At 34.5% G+C, this 25,191-nt stretch overlaps 2 protein-coding genes and 1 long non-coding RNA gene across 6 annotated transcripts in view; 2 read left to right on the forward strand and 1 right to left on the reverse strand.

Moving 5' to 3' along the window:
- The window catches only part of LOC145945361 (phosducin-like protein 1), an 80,409-nt gene extending 77,225 nt beyond the window's left edge, over positions 1-3,184 (reverse strand). The window contains exons 1-3 of one of the 3 annotated variants that reach the window (XM_083054321.1): positions 3,169-3,184; positions 1,218-2,547; positions 429-763 (exon numbers count right to left, since the gene is read on the reverse strand). The gene's annotated coding sequence lies outside the window, so the exon portion shown is untranslated. Of the gene's footprint in view, positions 1-428; positions 764-1,217; positions 2,548-2,928; positions 3,092-3,168 lie in introns of those variants that run through there. The other 2 variants (XM_083054319.1, XM_083054320.1) reach the window with 2 other exon arrangements.
- Syn1 (Syntrophin-like 1) overlaps positions 1-25,191 on the forward strand; it is a 265,686-nt gene that overhangs the window by 56,056 nt on the left and 184,439 nt on the right. The window lies entirely within an intron of this gene.
- The window catches only part of LOC145945364 (uncharacterized), a 44,787-nt gene continuing 23,478 nt past the window's right edge, over positions 3,883-25,191 (forward strand). Inside the window, exons 1-3 of the long non-coding RNA XR_014426839.1 lie at positions 3,883-4,606; positions 5,064-5,375; positions 5,829-5,871. This is a non-coding gene — a long non-coding RNA (uncharacterized LOC145945364). The remainder of the gene's footprint in view (positions 4,607-5,063; positions 5,376-5,828; positions 5,872-25,191) is intronic.

Consider the following 25,191-nt stretch of genomic DNA (forward strand, 5'->3'; position numbering starts at 1 on the left):
ATAAATATATCCATCATGTACATAAAGCAGTGTCAAACATAATTTACATTTCAAAAAAATAATTATTGCAGGAAATTCAACTTTTCATTCGTCCTTTAAACAAGATTTTAATATAAAGTTACAAAATTCCCGAAATAAAATTTTCTTTTGTATTGACTTTTATAAAATATGAGGAAAAAACATTTAATTTCTATGTACAAATTGTTTGAATAATTATAAATTTTACATAATGTCAAAATACTTTATATGTTTATATAAAAATATTACTTATTATAAATATTTTAAATATTTTGAAATAGACTATAAAATATTTTATATATACTATATTACATAATGATGTAAAGTGAATTATTATGGCGAAGATAAACGAGCAATTACTTTTTACATATAACAAATAAAAAATTAAATAAATCAAATAAATTATTCACCTCGTGGTTGCTCCGTCGTCGCCTGATGCCTCCCCGGGCCTCCTCCTCCTCTCTTGTTCATCTTTTCGTGGCACATTCACTCGCGAAAACATAATTACGATCGTACACGTTCTAATAAGCAAATTACTATAATCGCGCGACACTTTACGAGACACTCCCGACATTAATCATACCGCGAGACACGCACTTTATCATATCGCGATGAGAAAACAACGCGAAAACTATACGTCGCAAGAAACTGCGATTTTTTCACTCGAAAATTGCACGATAGATTTACGCATCACATTTGCCGCAACAATACTGTCTCCAACTTTGTAATAAGACACAATGTTGATCTGTAAAATATAAATATATCCACCATGTATATACATAAAGCAGTGTCAAAAATAATTTACATTTCAAAAAAATAAATTATTGCAGGCAATTCAACTTTTTATTCGTCCTTTAAACAGGATTTTAATAAATAGTTACAAAATTTCCGAAATAAAATTTTTTTTTATATTAATTTTTATAAAATATGAGGAATAAAAATATAATTTCTACGTACAAGATATTTGAATAATTATAAATTTTAAATAATGTCAAATACTTTATATGTTTATATAAAAATATTACTTATTATAAGTATTTTATTAAATATTTGAAATATTTTTTGAAATAGAATATAAAATATTTTATATATGCATTACATAATAATGTAATATGAATTATATTACGGCGGAGATAAACAAGCAATTAATTTTTACATATAACAAATAAAAAATAAAATAAATTAAATAAATTAGTCACCTCGTAGTTGCTTCGTCGTCGCCTGATGCCTCCTCCTCCTCTCTTGTTCATCTTTTCGTGGCGCATTCACTCGCGAAAACATAATTGCGATCGCACACGTTCTAATAAGCAAAATACTATAATCGCGCGACACTTAACGAGACACTCCAGACATTAATTATACCGCGAGACGCGCATTTTAATGATATCGCGATGAGAAAACACGAAAACTATACGTCGCAAGAAACTGCGATTCTTTCACTCGAAAACCGCACGGCAGATTCGCGCGCCTCATTTGCCGCAACAATACTATCCCTAACCTAACCTTGATAATTAATATACGTTCGCACAATTTAAGCTACTTTGAATACCTTCAATTATATCATATTAATGAAACAATGCATAAGCTAGAATTAAATAAGTACCCGCAGAATGTAATATTCGAAAATATGTCACTGTTTTTTATCGATTAGCAACACAGATTTAGATGGAATTAAATTTCGACAATTTATCGCGATGTATGATGAAAATTATAATACGGAGTTAATAATTAATTGAACTTACTATTAATCAAACACGTCGCGATGCTGTTCGACCGGAAATGCTTCGTCTCGTATCTGCGACAGTTTGTTAAATAATTTAAAAACTTTTGAGTACTTTCACAACGACTTTACTTGACTGCGACGCGAAGTATTTTACAAGAGTCGAATTATTTCGTCAATTAATATCGACGTATCGATATATCGACATATCGATGTATCAATGTATCGATGTGTTCAGAAATGTACTGTGACCGATATACCATTCCAAAAATATACAATCAAAATTCAATATTGCATGCGTGATATATTTCAAACATAAAAATTCTGTAAGATATATTATTAATAAACGCGATTAATATATTTCGGTCTTCTTCTACTTTAATCGTTCGAGTCGCAAATTATCTTTATATCGATGAAAAGCGCGTTGCAAGATATATCAATGTATTATCCAAGCATTAAATAAATAATTATTATTCTTTGAACATTGAAATGCAATAATTTATGACTATAATTACTTACAGACACGCTTACGATCCTCGTATAATCGCAGGTATTAAGTTAATAATCGCTAATTATAGTATAATCGAAAGGAACGATCGTCTCGATATTTACCGCGTCTGCCTCCAAGGACGTGTGACGTCACGAGAATGAAATGCCTCGCTGCTCGGCTCTCGCGCGCGACCACCCGCACGAATGTCAACAAGAGGTTATTACGATGAGTATTATGTGTGCATAAATAATAACGCGCTGCGTGACAGCTAATTCATTGTCTGCCACCATCGTACCCTCATCTCCCTCTTTTTCGAAATCTGTAACATATATCACAAAATAAGTTGCACATGCGAAGTACATTATTCTGTTACTTGTATAGTTCAAGTCGATCACTAATAATTAAAACACATCGACGTATCACGGCATTTAATCACGTAATTTCGCGATTCAAGTATCATTATATCGATTGTTCTCGATCGTGTGTTCTTGATCCGGAAAAGATTAGCGAATTATATTGATTAAATTCGGGGAAAAATACAATGGGCAAAATACGCACGAAAATCCAAGCGTGTCAGAGTCCTTACATCGTCCGCAAACGTATACATATATATGTCGCGAAAAAACAATGATTTAATATATAATAATAATATATCGCGAGAAGTACGCGCTTTGTGTGATAAATATACATATATACTTGCTTGGATTCGTGCAATTTTCGTCTCATCCGTCGAATCTTTCGATCGATAGAAATGTAACTAACCTCTATTTTCGGCATGAGAGCGCGATGATAATACATTATTAAAGCATAACCAAAAAAGCTGCGTGAGAGATACGTCAATCGTTTCGACAATCGGTATACGAGATACAAGTAACAGAATATTCCACGTGCATTTATTTATGTAAATTATGTGAAGATTTTGTAGTGGGGGAGGAATTACCTGACACGACGCGACGTCTCCTCCGCGCCGCCCGCTCCTCGCGACGTATAGAATAGTTATACATAGATAGACTATCGCTATGTTGTTACGCGCAAATCCCTAGGCGAGGCGTGTGGGGGGGGGGGGGGTTGGCAGCGCCGTGGCGCCGCGAGTCGCCGGCTAGGGGGGGGGGGAGGTTGGCAACGCGAGAGTGGGGGGCGGCGGCGCGAGACATTCCATCACGTGACATCGCATTATCCTTTACGACACGAGTGCGAAAAGTGGCGTGACGAGCGTTCTCCTTTCGATTATTATAATTAGCGACTATTAACTCGCGACTACTTAATACCTGCGATTATACGAGGCAGTCGTTAGCGCGCGTGTCTGTAAGTAATTATAACATAAATTATTGAATTTCAATGTTTAGTGATGATTACTTATTGCTTGGATATAACCTTCGATGTAACCTCACATTGCATTTTTCATCGATCTAAAGATGATTCGCGAGTCGAGAATAATAAGGAGCAGTATACATAAATGAGATTGAATCGAACGATCAAAGTAGAAGAAGGTCGAAATATATTAATTGCGTTTATTGATAACATAATTAATTTATACAGAATTTATGTCCGAAATATGTCGCGCATGCAATATTGAATTTTCATTGTATATTTTTGGAATGATATCACAGTACATTTCCGAATACATCGATACATTGATACATCGATATATCGATATATCGATACGTCGCTATTAATTGACGAAATAATTCGACTCTTGTAAAATACTTCGCGTCGCAGTCAAGTAAAGTCGTTGTGAAAGTACGCAAAAGTTTTTAAATTATTTAACAAACTGTCGCAGATACGAGACGAAGCATTTCCGGTCGAACAGCATCGCGACGCGTTTGATCAATAGTAAGTTCAATTAATTATTAACTCCGTATTATAATTTTCATCATACATCGCGATAAATTGTCGAAATTTAATTCCATCTAAATCTGTGTTGCTAATCGATAAAAAACAGTGACATATTTTCGAATATTACATTCTGCGGGTACTTATTTAATTCTAGCTGATGCATTGTTTCATTAATATGATATAATTGAAGGTATTCGAAGCTTAAATTGTGCGAACGTATATTAATTATCAAGGTTAGGTTAGGTTAGGGATAGTATTGTTGCGGCAAATGAGGCACGCGAATCTGCCGTGCGGTTTTCGAGTGAAAGAATCGCAGTTTCTTGCAACGTATAGTTTTCGTGTTTTCTCATCGCGATATCATTAAAATGCGCGTCTCGCGGTATGATTAATGTCTGGAGTGTCTCGTTAAGTGTCGCGCGATTATAGTATTTTGCTTATTAGAACGTGTGCGATCGTAATTATGTTTTCGCGAATGAATGTGCCACGAAAAGATGAACAAGAGAGGAGGAGGAGGCATCAGGCGACGACGAAGCAACTACGAGGTGACTAATTTATTTAATTTATTTTATTTTTTATTTGTTATATGTAAAAATTAATTGCTTGTTTATCTTCTCCGTAATATAATTCATTTTACATCATTATGTAATGTATATATAAAATATTTTATATTCTCTCTATTTCATAAAATATTTAAAGTATTTAATAAAATACTTATAATAAGTAATATTTTTATATAAACATATAAAGTATTTGACATTATTTAAAATTTATAATTATTTAAATATCTTGTACGTAGAAATTATATTTTTATTCCTCATAGTTCATAAAAATTAATATAAAAGAAAATTTTATTTCGGAAATTTTGTAACTATTTATTAAAATCCTGTTTAAAGGACGACTAAAAAGTTGAATTGCCTGCAATAATTATTTTTTTGAAATGTAAATTATTTTCGACACTGTTTTATGTATGTACATGGTGGGTATATTTATATTTTACAGATCAACATTGTGTCCTATTACAAGGTTAAAAACAGTATTGTTGCGGCAAGTGCGACGCGTGAAAAAATCGCAGTTTCTTGCGACGTATAGTTTTCGCGTTGTTTTCTCATCGCGATATGATAAAGTGCGTGTCTCGCGGTATGATTAATGTCGGGAGTGTCTCGTAAAGTGTCGCGCGATTATAGTATTTTGCTTATTAAAACGTGTGCGATCGTAATTCGTGTTTTCGCGAGTGAATGTGCCACGAAAAGATGAACAAGAGAGGAGGAGGAGGCCCGGGGAGGCATCAGGCGACGATGGAGCAACTACGAGGTGAATAACTTATAATTTATTTATTTAATCTATTATTTGTTACTTGTGAAAATGAATTTTACGTTTATTTTTTTGATCCATTTGTTTAATCCATATTACATCATTGTGTGCATATATAATATTTTACATTTTATTTTGAAAACATACTCAGAATATTTAAAAGAATATTTAAAAAGATATTTATACTAATTATAATATTTTTATATAGATGCATATTTAAAGTATTTTGACATTATTTAAGATTTATAATTATTTAGATATTTTACATAGAAATTCAATTTTTTTTATATTAAAAAAAAGTTAATATCAAAGAAAATTTTTTCGCTAAATCTTTTAAATATTAATGGACGAATAAAAGTTGAATATATTGCCTCGAATAATTATTTATTTGAAATATTAATTGTTTTGGACACTGCTTTATATATATAATTTGGATATATTTATATTTTACAGATCATCATTGTGTGCTACGATTCCATTATTGCACATCGTATCGGTGAGTGCTCATTTTTTTTTATTCTCATGATAATGGATTTGTAAAAATTTTATTGTCAATGGTAACAGACAATACGGCTACAAAATATTCTATATTACAATTATTTCTTCTATATTATCTTACAAATTTTTATTAATCTCTAAATAATTCTATATAATGTTTCGAACTTATAGTTATTTCCACAAACTTTATTTTAAAAAGATTTTTACGAGCAATACGATTTGTCATGTTTTTTATAATTGTCTGTCGATTGCAATGAATTATATTTTTGATAAAATTCCAAAAGAATCTGCAAGAATGAAATCAAGAGATCTTGTTGGCTATAATGAATCTCTTTTATTAATCCATTTGGAATTAAAATATATCGAGTAAATTCTTGAATTTATTGTTAGATTTAATTTTTAAATATTCTAGGTATTTAAAAAAAAACACTTATAAAAACTACATGTCTTTTATTTCGAGTCATTTTAAAACATATTTAAAGTTCATTGAAATAGGAGAAAAATAAATTATATGTTTCTTTTTAAGTAAATAAATTTAATCTAAATAGACAATCTCAAATAAAAAATATTTTAAAAATTGTAGATACTCTTGGAAAATTATCAACTCTATCTCGTTTTATCAAATTTCTATATTTTCTGTGCCAAAGTCATTTTACAACATATTTAAAGTTTATTGAAGTAGGAGAAAAATAATATTATGTATTTCTTTCTAAACGAATAAATTTAATCTAAATAGACAATCTCGAATCAAAAATATCTTAAATTGTGGAAACTCTTAGGAAATTATCAACTACTTCGTTTTATCGCAAATTTCTATATTTTTCGTGCCAGATATCCGTTCTTGTTCGTTCTCATTTAAGGGAAGAGAAAGGGAAAGTTCGCGTTATAGTAGGCGATTACGGTTTACGGCGACGATTAACGTTATTGTCGTTATTAATACGGCTTATTCGCGGTACTTACTGCTCGCGGAAACTTTCCGCACGAGCAAGCCTAATCTTGACTGTTACGAAAACCTCGTTTGGGTGGCTTAGACTAACCCTAATTCGGTGTTAAACCTAGGTTGACGAAGAATCCTCCAAATAAACCGCTTCGTCGATGAAGGAAACAATGGCTCATCCTTTCACGTGAAGTGAAAGGATCTTGTCTCTTTTATTCTCCAAACGATTTTAATAGTAATAAAAATATAAAAATTATAATTATAAATTAAAATTATAAATAGATATAATAATTAACATATTTTATAATTAAAATAATTAAACATTTTTTATAATAAAATTAATAATTTTATATATAGAGAGCAATTTTTTATACACATAACAAAAATATACAGACTGATATATTATTTTAATAATATTAATCTGATTATAAAGACTATCTGATTTAGACTTATAAATTTTTATTTAGGTAATATTACTTATATTTAATATTGATAAAATTATTAGAATTTATACATTTATAATTTATTCTCTTGTTTTTTAAGATATAAATTTATTTTGACAAAAAGAAATATCTGTTTTTCCGATAAAATCTTAATTATATTCTTGAAAAAGAAAAAAATCAGAAAGTCAATATAGCGACGTCCATTTAACTTGGTACATTTTATACATTTGAAAAAATTCGCGAGAGACGAACGGATCTCGAAATCGAGCGGGTTCTTATTTTTCCTGATGAAACGAGACATTTGGAAAAATAAGAGGCGGACTTGGGGAAAAGTGAGAAAGAGCGACAGGGGGATGCAATAGCCGGCGCAAGAGTCGTACGATTAAATTGAAATTAGTTGCGGAACTTTCTAATTGCATATTCGATAGTGGCGGAAGAGGATGGGGGAAAGGAGAGAGGAGGAGAGGAAGGAGGGAGCGGTAACGCTAAAATTTATCCGAGTCCTGTCTCTCTGTTTTTTCTCACTCCTTTTTCTCCTCCCAGGGATGAAAATCCACCGTCTTGGTCCGCGCGTTCCGCCTTACGAATTCAGTACTCTGGGAAAGTGCGCTTATTATTATTGAGCGACGACGCTCCGGATTAACTTCTTGCGGATCTTCTCAGGTCCGATCTTCGGGTACAAGCTCAAGTTCGCCCGTTGTTTTCTGTGGTACGAATCATGGTTTGAGATGGTGAGAATGGGACGGTTATGTTCTATTCACGCGCGCGAGTCATGTTTAGTTTTGCCGAAAATTATCTGACAAGAGGATCTAGCGCGGCAGATTATATATATATTTTTTATTATATTATGTATAAAATATTTTATATACACATATATAATATAAAATTACTTAATGACTTCGGGAGAAATCGGTTGGGTGCAACAAATCGCTTTTCAAATCGAGCAATTAAAATGTCTTGATATTAAATATATTTCCCTGATTCTAAATTTATCTATAATATATTATAATAATTATACACAAATATACATATTATATTATAAGGAGAGAGAGTGTGTGTGTTATAATTTATAATATTATTAATAGTTTTTGTCTTTTATATATATTTCAAATTCTTATAAAACTATTTACAAATGCAAAGAAAGATTTTAGATGGAATTAAAATTCTGGATATACGTAAATTTTTGTATCGTCTATAATTAAGTTTATTGTAATATTTTATGAAAAGAGATCAGATCTCTCAATAAATAAAAATTCAGATTCGAGAGAAGATGTAATATTAAATAGAGCAGATGTAATGTTAAATAGAGAATATGAATATAAACAGTAGATGCATCTCTCTTTCTCTCTTTTTTATATTATCAGCTGCATGATTGTCATTCAGCGTGACAAGCGTTTCGCAGCTTGGGAACAGATTAGTGAAGCCTGTCGTAGTGTAGGGATTTGACCATTCAGGTGGGATTACTAGCGTTGGTAACCATTCGAGGTGAATCTGGTTTTAAGCGCCGTTACACAATTAGAGCTGAGAGTGGCCTCACGATCGAATTAGTGAAGGTTCGTCTGCAGCTTTATATATATATATATATATATATATATTAACGATAATAAGAACGAAGTGAAATTTCCTGTCATCTTCAAGAAATTGCCATTAGAGCCGGGATCGTTGAAGATAATTGAGGGAGCAATGAGAATGGCATAATTGGACAAGTGGTCTGAAGGATTATAAATAGACTGTACGCTGCAATAATGATCTTAAGTGAGTTATACAGTCTCGGAGAAAAGTAGGAATGTTTACTGAAACTGTTATATATATAGCAAAATTATGCAAAGGGCTTGTAGCTATTATGCGAAAAAATTACGCGTATAAACTCTTATTTATTTTTACTCTTGTCTATTCTTTTCTTCTCTCTCTCTCTCGAGAAGAAGGAGAGCAGACGGGTAGTTAATAATCAAGAGATGCGATAGTCGCCAAGTATATAAAAGTATCGACAGGTCGGCTGTGGTCGATGTTCATGTCATTGTCTATCGTCGAGCTTCGTTTTATCCGGAAATTTAATTATGTGAGTCATATTTTCGAAAGTATCTCAAAAACTAATGCCATAATAAAAAATCTCAACGACACTTTTATAATGTTCTATAATGTCTAAACGATCCTTTGAATATGATTATTTTTGAAATTAAAATTGGTAGGGGTTCTACCCTGAGATCTCTCGAAATATTAAGTATTCAAAATTTCAAAATATTTCGATTTCTCAAATAGAAATCTTAAATTCGTTTTATACTCTTTAGAATTTATATGAAATTTTCTTCCAAACTCTATATATCGTATAAAATGTGTTTGATTATTTAATGAATACTATTTTTGAAATGAAAATTAATAGGCTCGATCTTAACATCTCTCGAAATATAGTGTTCAAAATTTCAAAATATTTGGATTTCTCAAATAGAAGTGTTAAACTTGTTTTATGCTATTTAAAATTTACATTAAATTTTCTTCCAAACTCTATACTTCGTATAAAATGTTTTATGAATAATAAGAGAGAGAGAGAGAGAGAGAATCTTGAGTTACTTATAGTTGATTTATAAAATATATATAATCATTTATAATATAGAATATAATCAACTACTTAATTCTTTGCATTTTGCTAAAGCTAAATTGTTACAATATTTATATTTAGAAATTTTTATTTGTTGCATATACAAGTTTTAGATACTTTTTTATGTACTTCGTGTGCAATTTTTCTGCTTCTTTTTTTTCAAGATTATGTATTCCTAAAAATATTTCTTGAAATAAATAATCATATATAAAGAGCAATTTTTATATAGGTAACATAAAATATACAGATTGGTATATTATTTTAATAATAATTAATCTGATTACTAGACTTATGAATTTTTATTTAATATTAATCAAATTATTCGAGTTTAAACATTTATAAGTCACTCTCTCGTTCCTCAGATATAAATTTATTTCAAAAAAACTTTGATAAAAAGAAATCTGTCTTTCCGCGATGAAATCTTAATTATGTCATCCCGGAAAATCCCTTGAATGCATCTACCGTAAGAATGAAGTGAACTATTCTTGGCACATTATTTAATATCATTTCGCTCTTATATAAAGCAAAGAGATTCCTGGTGTGATGGGATTGCGCTTCGTTACTCGAAAGGGTCGGAAGTGGCCGTAATAATTTATCCCAATGTTTTATACGTTCCTCCCGCGTTGTTTCTCGAGTAAACATTTTAATCCTCAATTTTTCTCCAACGCCTGTCCCACGTCCCACGACGCCGGTCGCTCCGGCGCGAGAAAGCTCCAGAATGTTCCTTTTCACGGACCCAAATGTATTTAGCGCTTTTGCACTTTGTTCCCCGAGAAAAGCTCCTTTCCTTTCAGGGGAAAACTACTCGCCGGCCGCGCCGCCTCTCTCTTTCTCTTTCTTTCCTCGCCTCTCTCGACTGACAAAGTCGCAGCTGTGACAATCAAGCAATTCCATTTGCCCGAGCGATTGCTTATTTTCTCTCGTCGACGGTGCGTTAACGGCCGATTCCGTAAAATGCGATAATGCGAATTTGATTTAACAGATTTCCTCAGTTTTTTCCTTTCTTATCGCATTTTACGCGAAATGTACAAAAACTACCCCGAACAAGTATTGTACTTTCTTGTCTATTGTGTATTGACGGACAATTTCGTAAATACATATTAATTGGGATGCTTTTTTTTCAATGTCTACAATATTTTTCAGATACTTATTGCGAATAATAATTAGTAGCACTTTTTGATAAGAATAGCTTTTTTTTATTTACAAAATTTACATAATTTAGATATTACACGCGTTTGGATATTTAGATATTTTATTATTTTTTAATAATTTATTATTCATGTAATTACACTAGTGTTTATATGTATATATAAATATTCAATCCTGCGGTTTTCTTGAAACATCGCATGATGATGATAATCGGTTTTGTGTATACATTCTATTTCAAAGTCTCATTTTACCTTGATATATCTTTGAATTTCAAGATGCTGTACTTGTGCCTTAAGAGATGCATGAAAGACGCATGAATCCAAACTGGCAATCCCAGAAAACCGTTGTAAGCACTCGAGAGAATATGAAAACGAGCAGCTAGAGAGAAAGAGAAAGGGAGAGCGTCCACGTTTACTCGGTTTCTCGCCGCTCTCATATAATTTAAAGCTACGCGAGCACGGATAAGCCCGTTTTATTTTGCTTTTACTACCGCTTTACTTTCGTATTCTCGGCCCGCTGGCTTTCGCGCAACCACCAGGGGTACTTTAGTTGATCTTGCAAACTTAGTAGTTTCTTCTTGGCCGCCCACGACGCCTCGGTTATGCGTATCGCAACGTCAGCGTCTCTTGAACCTTTTCTTTTCCCTCTCCCCGCAATTAACAATAATTACTTTCAATTCTCCTTATGCCGATAACGAAAGATTCACGATGAATGCATAGAAATTAAGATTAGAAGTTTAATGAAAATATCTCTTTTTTTAAGTAACCATAGACTTTGAAATTATGCAAACAGATTCGAATCTACTTGATGCTATCATTAACGTAGACAATATGTCTCTTGAATCTCGCGCATCATCATTTCTTTATATATTAAAAAAAAGAAAAAAAAAACTTTAAAGCTCGAACGTAAAGTAATGCACCTTAATTAAGAAAAGGATCCGACTCGTAAGGCGAAAATAATAAACGCACCTCTGGAATTTCCTGATGAGAAGCTAACGATGGAGGGGATGAATTGGGAGAAGGGTGAGGGTGATTTGAAGGATGAGGGTGTTCGCGTCGCAGCAAGTCGCATGTCGGCCTTGTAATTCTAGCCGGATAAAGTGGATAAGCTGTCGGGTGGTCGGGTGCTCGTCGAAAATTCGGACCTTTTGCCTCTCTTTCTCCAATTTCCCGACCGATCATCGCATCGCGCCAGGCGAATTCGACCTACCCGGTTTAACCTAATCATTCGGTGGCACGCGAATTCACCCTCTCGCATTGTCCGTGTTCACGTGTGTGTGGTACTCTGCTACGTGCACTCGAACGATTGATTCGAGGGGATTACACGACGCATTAATCTATCTTTGCATCTATCCTTGCAATTTGCGCCGCGAACTAACCGCATCTCAGATGTGTGTATGATTACAGCTGCGTTTTATAGCAGAGATAGCAATCTTAATCGAGCTCTAATTGAAATGTGCCCGAGGTTAATCCGAGTTTCATATAAGTGTGATTTATTTATTGCGATCAAACTTTGATCGTTCCTCGACTGGGATGTCTGAGGTGTCGACGACCCCGATAATACGAACGTTCGCATATATGTTTATCGTGGATAGGAGAAGCGTTTCGACGATAGAGCTGATAATTTTAATGAATAGAAAGAAGTCTGCGGAACTTGGCGACGCGAAGAAGACACTAGCGGCAAAAGCGCGACGAGATCCGGGGAACACGGTTATGAAAGTCAACATTCTGTCCGAGTGCAGCGAGGCTGCACCGTCGTGACATAATTAAGGACCCTAGTGAGGGTGTTATATTAAACAGCAACCGTTGATAAATGGTGGCGCGCGGATAACGAAGGCGGCGAGATCGCGAGAAAAGACGACGAGGTTTCAATTATGAATAATGCATTGTTAAAAATGAAAACCCAGCCAACGTTTCCTTGATTATAATCCGACAGGAAACTCAGATAAATCTCTCCGCCCGCGGTAGCCCAGCCACTTACTTACCCCGGCAGGAGGCTAAAGTTATGAATTTAAAGTTTTCGAGAGAGTATAAACCGTACAAATGTATCATGTAAGTAGCGAGGAAAGAGAAAAGGAGAGAGATGGGAAGAATGGAAAGAGGTGAAGCTGAGGGAAAAAGATACGGCGCGCGAAAGAAACAAAGAATTTGTGGTAAATATATACTCTAGAGAAAGATTCATTTAGCAATTTGTCAGGACGACACAAATCCTCATGGAAGTTACCAAATCCCTTATGAACATTTCGCGCATACAAACGCATACATACATTCATGGTAGAATTTAATTCAAGATGTAATACAAATTTCTTTTATTTTTTAATTTTTAATATTATCTATTTTTATTTATTATTATTTATTTTTTATTTTTATAATAAAACACATCTCTCATCCCCATAGGGTTTTTCAACATTCCTTAGGGTGTCTCGAAAGAAGATTAATAGTACCACGTTACAACGTTAAGAGGATCAGCTCAGAAGGAGTATCATTGAATTTAAAATAATCCCGGGTCTTTAGCTTCGGGAGTGAGAGTCGATGCAATTAATCTGTGTAACGACGTAATGAGACGTAATGGATGTATGACGATGTATTCGTTGTAACTCACTCGCTCGCCTAAATTGATATACGCGGATGGTCGTTGAACGGATTTATTGCCGTTTCCCCGACCGAAAATTTGCCGGTCTGTCCGAAACTTTTCAATGTGTAGTCCAGTTTTACCTCACATACATCTCTCTCTCTCTTTCTCTTTTTGTTATACGTGTCGGCTTTCTACACGCACAATGTCATTCGCAGCATACGAATTTTCGAGGCTGTTATAACGTTGCTTTGTTCGCGCTATCGCCCTCCCCTTCTGCCCCCTCTGCCCCCCTGTGTTTTATTAATTATTCCGCGCGTTTCTGCGACGAGCCCGCAAAAAATACATAGCGCATATACGTAGGCTGTGTGCAGTGCGCACAAATATAGGTGCGAGCAGTTTGAAGCATTTCCGTAACTTTTCATTGAAACGTAAAATATTGTATGAACGAATTACATGACCGACGATAAAAAGGGGGGGTGACGCGTACGTTTGGAGAAAATGCGAGAAATGTAAGAAAGGAATGAAAATTGGACGAGAAATTCTTTTTCTCGATGATAAAGTTAATATAATTTTAATTACGAAGAAATTAAGATATATCGATATTTCATCGATGCCGAATAAATAACGCATTAATGATTTTTATATTTAATTTATAAATTTTTTGTTGATTAAAATTAATATTATTTCAGATTAAAATGCAACTTGAAAGTATATCTGTTATTAGAAAAATAATCGGGGTTATCGAATAAAACTGCTTCTTTTTTATTCAATTTTCAGATTAACAAAAATGTTCTTGAAAAGATAATTACACGAAAAGCATTAAAAACAAATAAAAAAATCACTAGAATCTCTATGTATAATAGATAGGGCTCGTTAGCATGGTATAGAAAATTAATCAAAAGAAGAAAAAATTTAATTTGTATCGATTACTTGATCCTAATATCTATTGCATTAAATTTATCTTCAAGAGGGATAAATTCTGCACATTTTTAGCAGAATAATTTGAATTTGTCGCGCGGTATCATTAACGTGCTCATAAAACGCATAAGGGGACTCTCTATTTTCGCTTTCCCGCGAGAGTACTCAATTAAATTTAACTCGTGCGGGAGATAAAACCGAATCCCGGGGGGATTTAAACGTTTTCTTTCTAGGAATGGAGAGAAAGATGAGGATCACGAGCCACACGGGGAGCTTCTCGTCCTCATTCTTTTCTCCATCGTTGGTCGAATACAAACGTGCGTGGCTGTGGACACAGAACACGCACGTACGCAAACACAGACACACATACACACACGTGTGTCAGAGCACACGCGTATTAGAGAGAATCCAGCCGTATCAGCGGAAATTCTTCTCTCTTCTATATAATCTTATCCAGCCGTAATCTCTCCCCTTTTTTTGGTCGTTACGAAATTATTCCACGTCAAAACAGTCCGCTTTTCGAAGCGGAAAAAAAAATACAAGAACTCCTCGTGTGTGTTTTTGGGGGACTTTTTCCTGTTCATTTATATATCTTTTAAATGCAAGCATTTTTCTCTCTTTCTCTCTGTCGGACTCGGATCAGCTGACGCGGAAGGAAGGATCCGAGTCGGGTGTTTTTAGTCCGCGAAAGCGGGTAGCATGCTCCCATAATAGATAATCGAGGTGCACTTTTCGAAGCGAGGAACATTAGTAATGACGGTGGGAAGAGAAACGAAAAGTGCACGTGCCGCGCTATTCCTGGGAAGAAACTTACCGGGGGCATCCTACTTACAACATCGGCGGAACGCCATTGTTCTCCCACGACCGCGGGAGTTGGAACAAGAAACGCTTTTATGCACTTTCTCAAATAATAAATTTGATGGTCGCGTTTAAGTATCGCTATTTTACTTTACTTCGCAGAGATCCCTCACGGCATTGTTCAATTTGGCCCCCTCTCGCTTCTCCCCCTTGGCCTCCTCCCCAATAATTGCACTATTTGTCAATATTATGAGAAAGCGGTGCGTATACAATTTATTCCGAAATATGTATATCATCTATATATCGAATTACGTTAGATCATAATTTTAATTGACGATAAAGAGTTTAACCTTTCTGTGAATGTATAATTTTTCATCTTTCCATCAATGTATATGCAGAGAGAATTTTCTCTTAGAATTTACCCTGAAAATTATAGGACAATATGGTATGAAAAGAATTTTATGAGAATTTCTCTGATTAATATTTATCACAATAAAAATAATAATATCTATTACAATAGAATATAAAATATGTTTGATTAATTTTACTATGCAGTTTAGTAAAATTAATCAAACATGTTTTATATTTTATTGTGGTAAATATTATTATTTTTATTCTGATAAATATTAATCAGAGAAATTCTCATAAAATTCTTTCCATACCATATTATCCCACGATTACTATGATTTTCAGAGTAAATTCTAAGAGAAAATTCTCTCAGTGTATCCGGATACCAACTGCGACAACTTTTTTATAGCAACTGCTGGGTCTCGAACAGGAGATTTTTTTCGAAAGAGGCTCTTTGTTTTAGACAGATAAAAGTCCCAACATATTTTTAACATTTAAAGTTGGATACCCGTTTATTGACAGAAGGGTTAACAAGCTTATAATTAAGCTGAATCCAATGTTTAAATGGATTTTCATTGTTCATAGTTGATTTTTATTTGCTAAACAAATTAATTTAATACACATGTACTTGAAAAAGAATTATAATTAGGTGTAAATTTGAAGCGCACGCTTATATTGAATCATCCTCGCTTTTTAAAGAGCCGCCCACGTCGTAAAGATTTTCTACGCGCGAGAATTGAGAATTCTTTCAGTGTGCGAAGACAGCCGCGACTCCATTAGCGCGATGGAAGTGCGTCGTTTCTGCGGCCGATTTTTTCCCTTTTCTTTTTCCACCCCTTCGCCGTCGCCTCCATCCCTTTCGCCGTCACCCTCGTCGCTACTACAGTTAGGGGAAGGGGGTGGAGTTCGGGGGGTCCCTGCGCACCCTTCCCAACAGATGAAGCCATCCGATTGCTTTTAAATTACCGAGTGGCATATCTGGAGAATTCCTTGAAAATTTATCGGCTAATATCCCCCGAGGGACATACGGAAAAGTAAGTCAGTCGCTTCCAATGGAGATCGACGAGTGTCTCTTCGAGAATCGAGTGTCTTTCCGCGGAATTCCTCGGAAAGGATCTCGAGAATACGACCGGAGGTGATAATCTACAGTTAGACGAATGCGAGAGTAATTCAGACATTAGAGGATTTCGAAAATTCAGAGGTACCTTTAAAGGATTCGGGGAACTTGACAATTCCGAGTATGACTTTACGGCCTTCGCGGTTTTGACATTTGAACGCCGATAGAGATTTTCCGAAAAAAGATTTTCCAGTACAAAAATATAAGAATTAATTTGAAAAATTAACTTCTTGTCGTTAGAATTCAGCGATTTAATCCTGAACAAACACTGAGAGTCAAAATACATTGAAATATACATAACAATATAAACGTGTTATAAAATGCATGATGTCGCATAAATGATCGATAATATTGCAAATATTTATTATATTTTTTGCATTTTATTTATTTCTCTCTTTAGTCACTTATAATAATGATTCTCTACATTTCTTTAAATTCCTTGACATTAGATTTATACATGAATTTATTTTTCAATTATTTGTTTATTAATTAAGCTTATTACGTTATTAATCTTATTTCTTGTTTTATGAGGCAGTTAAAATAGGCTACTTACATAACTCTTTTATATATATATTTGTAATAATAAAGAAAAGTAGTTTTAGCAATAATTGTGTGATGATTCGAAGAATTTTTTGATTAACATAATTTCGTTTTGTTGTTGATATTTGACAGTCATCTAGTATTTTTTCAATATTGAACTATATAATCGTTTTTACATAACTTTAATATCTTTTCTCCTTTCATCTTTCTCTATTATTATCTTATTACATCTTACTTTTTATATATATATACATATACGAATGACGAGTATAATAAATTTGCACTTTGACATTACAAATATACTTACATCATGCATTTTACATCTTCACGGTTATACTCTTTGAATCGTCGTAATCTTATCACATTATCCGAGTATATTATTAAGCGCGCACCGCAACTTCTTAGCTAAATTTCCAACTTTGCAACTCGCAAAGCGAACTTCCATAATTCCAATAACGTAGTAATGAAGTATTGTGAATGGTATCTCATTCGAAGTCTCTCCGCCTGTCTTATCGAATTAGTTTATCGCATTTGAAAACTGATCAGCGCGGATAAATGTGCCAATAAAAAAAAAAAGAAAAAACTCGCAGAGATCCCGAGCTAATTTTTACAATCTTACGAAATTTTCTCCCTCGCGAATGCGAAATTCCGGAGCAACACGGAGTTGTTACGCAGTCGAGACGGCTACAGATTGTTGAAGAGTTCTCTCAGAAGTCATTAAGAGTGTCACGTCAGGGGGTGTATTCCCGTGTAACGACGTTCCCGGTTTAGAGAATAAGTCTGTCGGCATCGACAGGAATCCAAATAGGAATTCCAGCTTGCGGGCAGAATCACGGGGGTCCCGCAAACGGCAATTCGCGAAACTCTGCGCAACGCGATATACGTATACACAACGCGAGGATGCTTTCGTCACGTTACATAATCACATGATTAAATCCCGCCGGCTTAACGCGCCTGTTTTCGGCTCGCGTTACTACTACGTCTCGCGCTTCATTATGCTTCGCTAAATTAATTACAGCTCCTGTAATCACCGCAACCTCCTCCGGAGAAGCTGCAAGGCGCAGGTTGCGAAAGCGAGGGATTAGCGATCCCTATGCCTTGATTATATTCTGGGATATATAGGTAAAGAGCGATATACAACATTCATCTTGAACTGCGTCGTGTTAGATTCTCAAACCGTACACAACTGTATATAACAGTTGCGCTATTTTTTTTTTTTTTTTGGAAAAAACGAGATACTTTTCAGCCAATAAGTGAGAATATTAATCCTAAAGTGGTCGCGCTGTTAATTGGTTAATGGCTCGTTAGAGATCGCTTAAATGACATCTGTCATTCATTTTGAAAAGATTAAATGCTATCGACATAAAGAACATTAAAAGTAACAAATACACCCAAAAATAGTTGACACGTGAGAAGAATGAAGAAAAATTGCAGATTCGTGCACGTGGATGACTAATGTCATCCGCGCGACCGCTTTAGGGTTAAGCCTCTCAATTTTTCATCTCTTACTTAAAAGATATTATAATTGAATGAGAACATTTTTTTTCTGATACTTTCCGCTCTTTCTTCCTTCTTAAACTCTCCGTATAAACTGCAAAATGCCTTTAACTTTTTGTTGACGGAAAGTCAAGTCTAAAATCCTCAAAGGATTCAGGGACAGCTATTGGACAGCCAGCCGTCAACTATTAACTAGATTACTATACATTAGGAGCTTCGCAACATTTCTTGTAACAAGTCTCAGGCGGGTTTCTCAGTATCTACGACGTCCGGAAAATAGCGATGGGAGAGAGAGTGGATTATACGTAGGCGAAGAGAAGACGAGCCGGGGGTTACGATTGCGTTGCAAAAACCGCAGGCCGACACCCCCAGTGGACCCGTATCCGGGGACACTGTGTTATTTCGAAGCCCGAATGAAATTTCCTCACCGAGGCGGAAAACCGCGTTGACCGAACAGCCAGCTTCGTCCGGCGAATAAACGTAAAGCGCGATTTTCAAGCGCCGCAAAATAAGAGAAGTGTGAGCGCGAATTTCAACGCCCTCGTGACATAAGGATATATACTGTGGGAACTGCGCTTTGTAAAATTTAGAATTTCGCCGGTTAAAAATCAACGCGAGATGAAAAGTGGCAGTATTGGGGGAAAAACAAAATGGGATGGCAAAAAGAATACGATATTGGACACACGGTGTTATTTTCTTCCTGCGATATATATATTACACAGAGTGCAAGAATTTTTCTATAACGTAACATTATATATATAACTTTGCTAAAATAAGAGAATTATTTGTTAATGTCGTGACATATAATAATTTTTTTCTGTATTATTTAGACACGAAGAAAAGAAAGTTATTTTACTTTCATCGCATCGTAAATATTTTATAATTGAAAATTTATAAAACTGAATAATCAATAAACTTCCAACTGCATCTTTATCTAATTTCTCGACGTTAATACGATTACTATTAAAATTAAGAGTTTTAAAGTTATGGTTAGAAAAAAGCCCAAGTATCCAAGTGACAAATGCAGCAACACTAAAAAAGATCTTTATATAAGAAATCGCGAAATACATCCCTAAAATTCTTTAAATTGAGTGATTAATGCAAGAGAGGTCTCGTATAATGCGTAATACATATCGTAATCATTCGCCTTACTCGTGATTCCTTTGACCTTTTTCCATCGTTATTGCACTCCGCAGGTAATGAAGAAAGGAGGACAGAGCGAAAGGAGTCCCGTATCGCGGAGAGGGTAGGGTGGCTTCGGTATATTAACCGTTTGAAATTTATGGTTACTTTTGGCTCGCCCAGTTTCACCGCCAGTTGCACCAGCAATATGGCAGAGACCCGATTACTTGCCGTCGAATGTTTTCTTCTTAAGGCCGCCGCTTTTCTCTCGCGTAATGAACGAAAGGTCTCTCCGTAGGATAAATATGAAAGAAAACGAAGGAAACGATTCCTGAAACAAAGGCACCCATCTAGAGTCACAATTAAAAATTTTGATTTCTCCGGCGAATAATAACTATTTTATAATTCTTTCCATTGTTTTATTATAATATCGTCAATTAAATTTATTATCGGTCGACTTAAAATTCGTGATTGTTTCTCGTATGTCTTAGATTGCTGAAAATATAAATAGCTAATCTGTGTCTTCCGTTTTTATTCATCAAACTGTTAATCCACTGCTTAAATAAGAGAAGAGGGTGGGAAGAGATGAAAAGATATATAAAGGAGGCAAAAGTTACGAGTTTGAGGTTGCCCTTTACCCTCGTTGGGTATATTGCGATTTTCCTTTTTACATCCGTTATCAGAGGGAAACTTTGATCTAAAACTCGGGGCGCGCGCACGCGGATATGAAAGCATAAAAATGGCCGGCGATAAAAACGCACGGACACACATATAAAGCAAGTGCCGTAAAACGTTCAGGGGCTGGTACACTCGACGGTACGTGCGAAATTGTTCACTGGGGAAAAACGGCAGCACTGCGAGTGACGAAGGGAAAAGGGGGCGAAAGGGTGGAAGTTGGAAAAGAGGGGAAAGAGATGGTTCCGGTATACGTTCCTGGCATTTCGCGGAATATTCGCGCTGCCAGGATACTTGACGTGCCGACGAATGTATAGGTGTCGTTGATACGCGAGTATCCTTTTGGTCGGACGGATAAAACGATAACGGAGATCTCGATTTAGCAGTTTCGGAGAGAAATGGTGGAAAAATTAAATCCTTCAATTTTGCGAGAAATGCTCATAATCTAATCCAATCTGTTCTCTTAATCTGGAATCAGTGTACTATCACTGATAAGCAATAGTCTTAATATAGCAAACAGAGTGATAATGAGACGAATCAATCAGACGGAGGAGCAAAGAGTGAGTATTTTCACTGAAATTCTTGTCGTTGCTATAATCAGTGACATTTTCACTGATTCAGTGTTTAAGAGAGTTATATAACATAATCTATACGATTTGATCTAATCTTATAGATACACAATATCAAATTTAGCGAAAATACATATTTAGCGACAGATTTGTGCGCGAAAATCTCATATGTTTTTATGTATAAAAAATTATATGAATTTCGGATTTTCAAAACGTTTTAGTGCTTCTTGTTTTTTTTTTCTCGATGCCTCTTCTGTAGCGAAATATTTCGAATACGATCGTATGCAACTTCGAGCCTTATCCATCCGTGAATTCTCATCCTTTCTACAAATATGTACACAACGAAATTAACTCGCGTTTCAACAAGCAACTCCTCGCGACTATATTCGCTCGAGTATCCCCGTTTCCGGTAAAGCGTGCCGTTGCGAGGTGTATATATACACACATGAAGGAAAAGTTCTGAAAGTGCCCATATTTCCACGCGTGTGGAACTTCTTGAATGCTACTCGCGGAAAATGTTTTAGGATTTTCGGCGACAAGTAAAGCCTCGAATTTTCTTGTCGCATTTCTAGCGCTAAGTTTAATCTACATAGTCTAATTTCGAGTTTTGTTTATCGAATGTAATAATTTTCAATCTTTCTCAGCTAACAATAAGCTTTTCTTCTAAAAATCGTTTTTTTTTTTTTTTTTTTTTTTTTTTTTTTTTTTTTTTTCAAATTATACACTATTTGATATTTTTCTCATTTCGTAAAACCGATTAAATTTGATGAATTAATGAAATTATTAATTTTAGCCAGCTTACATAATTTTTTATTTTTCGATGAAACATATTTTATATACTTTATAATTGTATTTTTTACTTCTTTCTTCTCTCGAGAAATAAGCTCTTTGTTTAAAAGTTAAAAATTAACTTATATAATTTGCCTCGACTTACTCTGTAGAAAAATGTAAATAAATATTATGTATGCATGCATAAAAAACAGTATAAAAATAATAGTGTAATTTTTATAAAGAAGAAGCAAGTAACAAGTTCTCCTTTCTAAATACTTTTTCTTTTTAATGAGAATCTAATTACTATAATAATATAAGATTTATTAATCTCTTTGCAATCTTTTTCGAACATTCTGTAAAAAAAAGAAATGCATTTTATGCGAAAGCTTGAAAATTTTACATTTACATTTGACGTTACATATAACTTTGAAGAGAGTTGGATGGAGGATCTAACGAATTAGAATCTGAAACAAAGTGAGGTGGAAATGAGGTAAAGTAGCATTATAGAAATTTCTAAGGCTCCTATGAGTACGCGTTTAATAAATTGCCACCCCTTATATGGGGGTAACTACGCCGCCGCGACGTTGCCACGTTTAAATCTGAATTATCCGGACGGGCGTGGTCCTCAGGTAGTATATTTTTTTCTCCGAGAAAGGAAAAGATCTCTTTATATTCTCCGTTAATAAACAAGTCTTGTTTAAGATTTCGTATGTTTGGAAAAAGAAGAATCTCTTTATTTTACGCTTTACGATCCTTTAGGGGATGTTTCTACAAAATAGTTGGATTCTTATATTTCGATAATAAAATCAGCGAAATAATAAATAATATTGACAAGTATTGAAAAAAATAAAAAATGGACAATATAATGATAAATAAATATTTATGAATATACAATTATAAAAGAAGAAATAAATACAAATAAGACCGCAAAAATAAAATATATTAAATATATATCTGAAAGAAAATCTTTGTCTCTTTCTTTCCGTATATTTATTCTATCACTTAACATCGATAGAAACCAGCTTTGTATTTTTTTAAATAGATTTTGATGATTTCTTGCAATGTCAGTCTCCATTTTCGAGTATTAATATTTGATCTATCTAAAATGGAAGTGGTGCTTCCCTCGGGAGAACTACCCTTTTCCGAACTCAACTCAAAACTTTGCACATCTCTATTATTTTATCATCTCGCCGTGTACTAACGCAAAGTTCAGTCGACTCTCGCAACAGTGATCTCAGCAAACGTGAGACGATCTAGGAACAATTGTCAAATTTTATTTTGAGCTGAAACTAACCACTTATTAACTAATTTAAATATCTTAATAATGTACAAGAAGCAAACGAGCAGCGAGAATAAAATTCTCAGAATTTTATATCGAATAAAGCTAGAGATTTTTATAGAAAGAAACTGAAAAGAAATTTCGCATAAAATCAGATTTTATAACTTACACATTAACCAGAAGAAATTATTCGAGAGCATTATTTTAAGATCTATAAATATGTGAGAGAGAAAAAACTTGAATTTTTAAAAAATAATAAACAGGAATTACAGAGTTTTACATAAAATAAATTAGCAATTTTTTATCGATGAACTGTGGCAGCGCTTTTTTACGATTTTTACGGTACGACTTTATATACTTTAATGATATGTTATCGCTATTTTTTCAAGCTTTCGTCGAGGCTTCCGAACAAGGGGCGGTTTAATGGCTGCACGCACGAAGAATATCATTGTTCTCGCGTACATACCTACATTTTCCCTGTCGTATTGTAGGTGCTCATTTCATGCCGTTAACATTCCCCGGGTTCCCTTCCGTCGATTCTGCTATCTCGAAACTCGAGATATAATTGCGAAGACTTGTCACCGAGAATTAGGCATCCGATTAGCCTTCGCAGTAATATCTCGATGATCTATTAATGAGAAAATTACAGCATCCTGCTGCTGGAATCAATAGCGAGCCCCAGTCGACCTTGTGCAAGGCGAACAGTCCTATCTTAACCCGCGCGCGTTATCGATTCATATGTGTACTAATATGGCACATACATATTTATTAATCATATCGTTGAACGATCTTTTGAGGAAAATATATCGTCGAGTTTCTTGAAATAATGCAACGCTGCAAAGAATAGTCGCGTTATTTGTATGACAGAGAGACAGTAAAATTAGCTAGGAAATTAATTTAAGAAGAAAGATTTTTTTTAGAAGAAAATAAAGGACGAAGTGAAATAAGTTATAATATTTTGTGAAATATTAGAGATTAAAGAAAGGGACCTTTTGAGAGACATCTTGTCAGACTTTATAATCGAGCTGCTGTTCTTCGAAACAAATTCTCAATTTATGCTTCTGCGCTTGAATAATAATTGAATCGTTGCAAATAAAATTGCCGTTTTTTCATAATTTAAACTTCTCGCTTTTCTAATCAACTTTGTTTTATGTAGATACGTATGCACCATTTGAAAAGCGCATGCGCATGCAAAACCTCCTTCATTTCGCACTCAACAATATAATTTCGTATTTAATAATATCAGAATTTGAAGACGGGATATATGAATTCTGTTATCTCTGCAGCAACATAATTGACAAGTCGATATAGAGTCCTCGGAGAGGTCCTTTTGCGCAAAGGGTAGGAGGGGGGTAGGGAGCAGTTAAATCTGATTAGCTGAGAAAAGCGTTGCGCGCAGAGAAACTCTTGTTAAGACGGGATGACGTCACGTCCTGAGTTATCCGTTTCTACTTTCCGGCCTGTTCGACTTCACTTTACCAAAGCATACCTCCGGTGAAAATGAAACGCCCGGTGCAATCCTCGCTGACGAGGTGCTCGCAGAGGGTCGCAACCTCATTGAGCCATTCGTGCTGCTTCTTGCAATCTGGCTGCCATCGCTCTCATTTTGAGCTTTCGAAATTCAGACGAGATGCAATAACTAACTACTTCTGAGTTGATTGCGATTATAACGAGGGTAAAAATATACGCGGAGAGATAGCGAAATATTCCTCGTCGTATTTGTTGTTGCTCGTCATAATTATTGTTGCAGTATCTCATAAAAGAGTCTACGCCAATGATTATCATTGCGGGAGATAGAGCAAGAACTAACTTTTCTGAAACACTTTACGGAGAACTTTTCGTAAATTCAGAGCGTAGAATATTCTCGTGTAAAATTTTATTTTATTATATTTTTTTTTAATGAAAACTAGAAGCTGAACAGAGTGGAACGCATTTATTGTGTGGACGCTCATCGAGAGTATGTAATTTCGACGTTAATTATTATT

Source organism: Prenolepis imparis, unplaced genomic scaffold (assembly GCF_030444845.1).
Source record: "Prenolepis imparis isolate NDT839.2.m4 unplaced genomic scaffold, iyPreImpa1.0 SCAF_14, whole genome shotgun sequence".
NCBI lineage: Eukaryota > Metazoa > Arthropoda > Insecta > Hymenoptera > Formicidae > Prenolepis > Prenolepis imparis.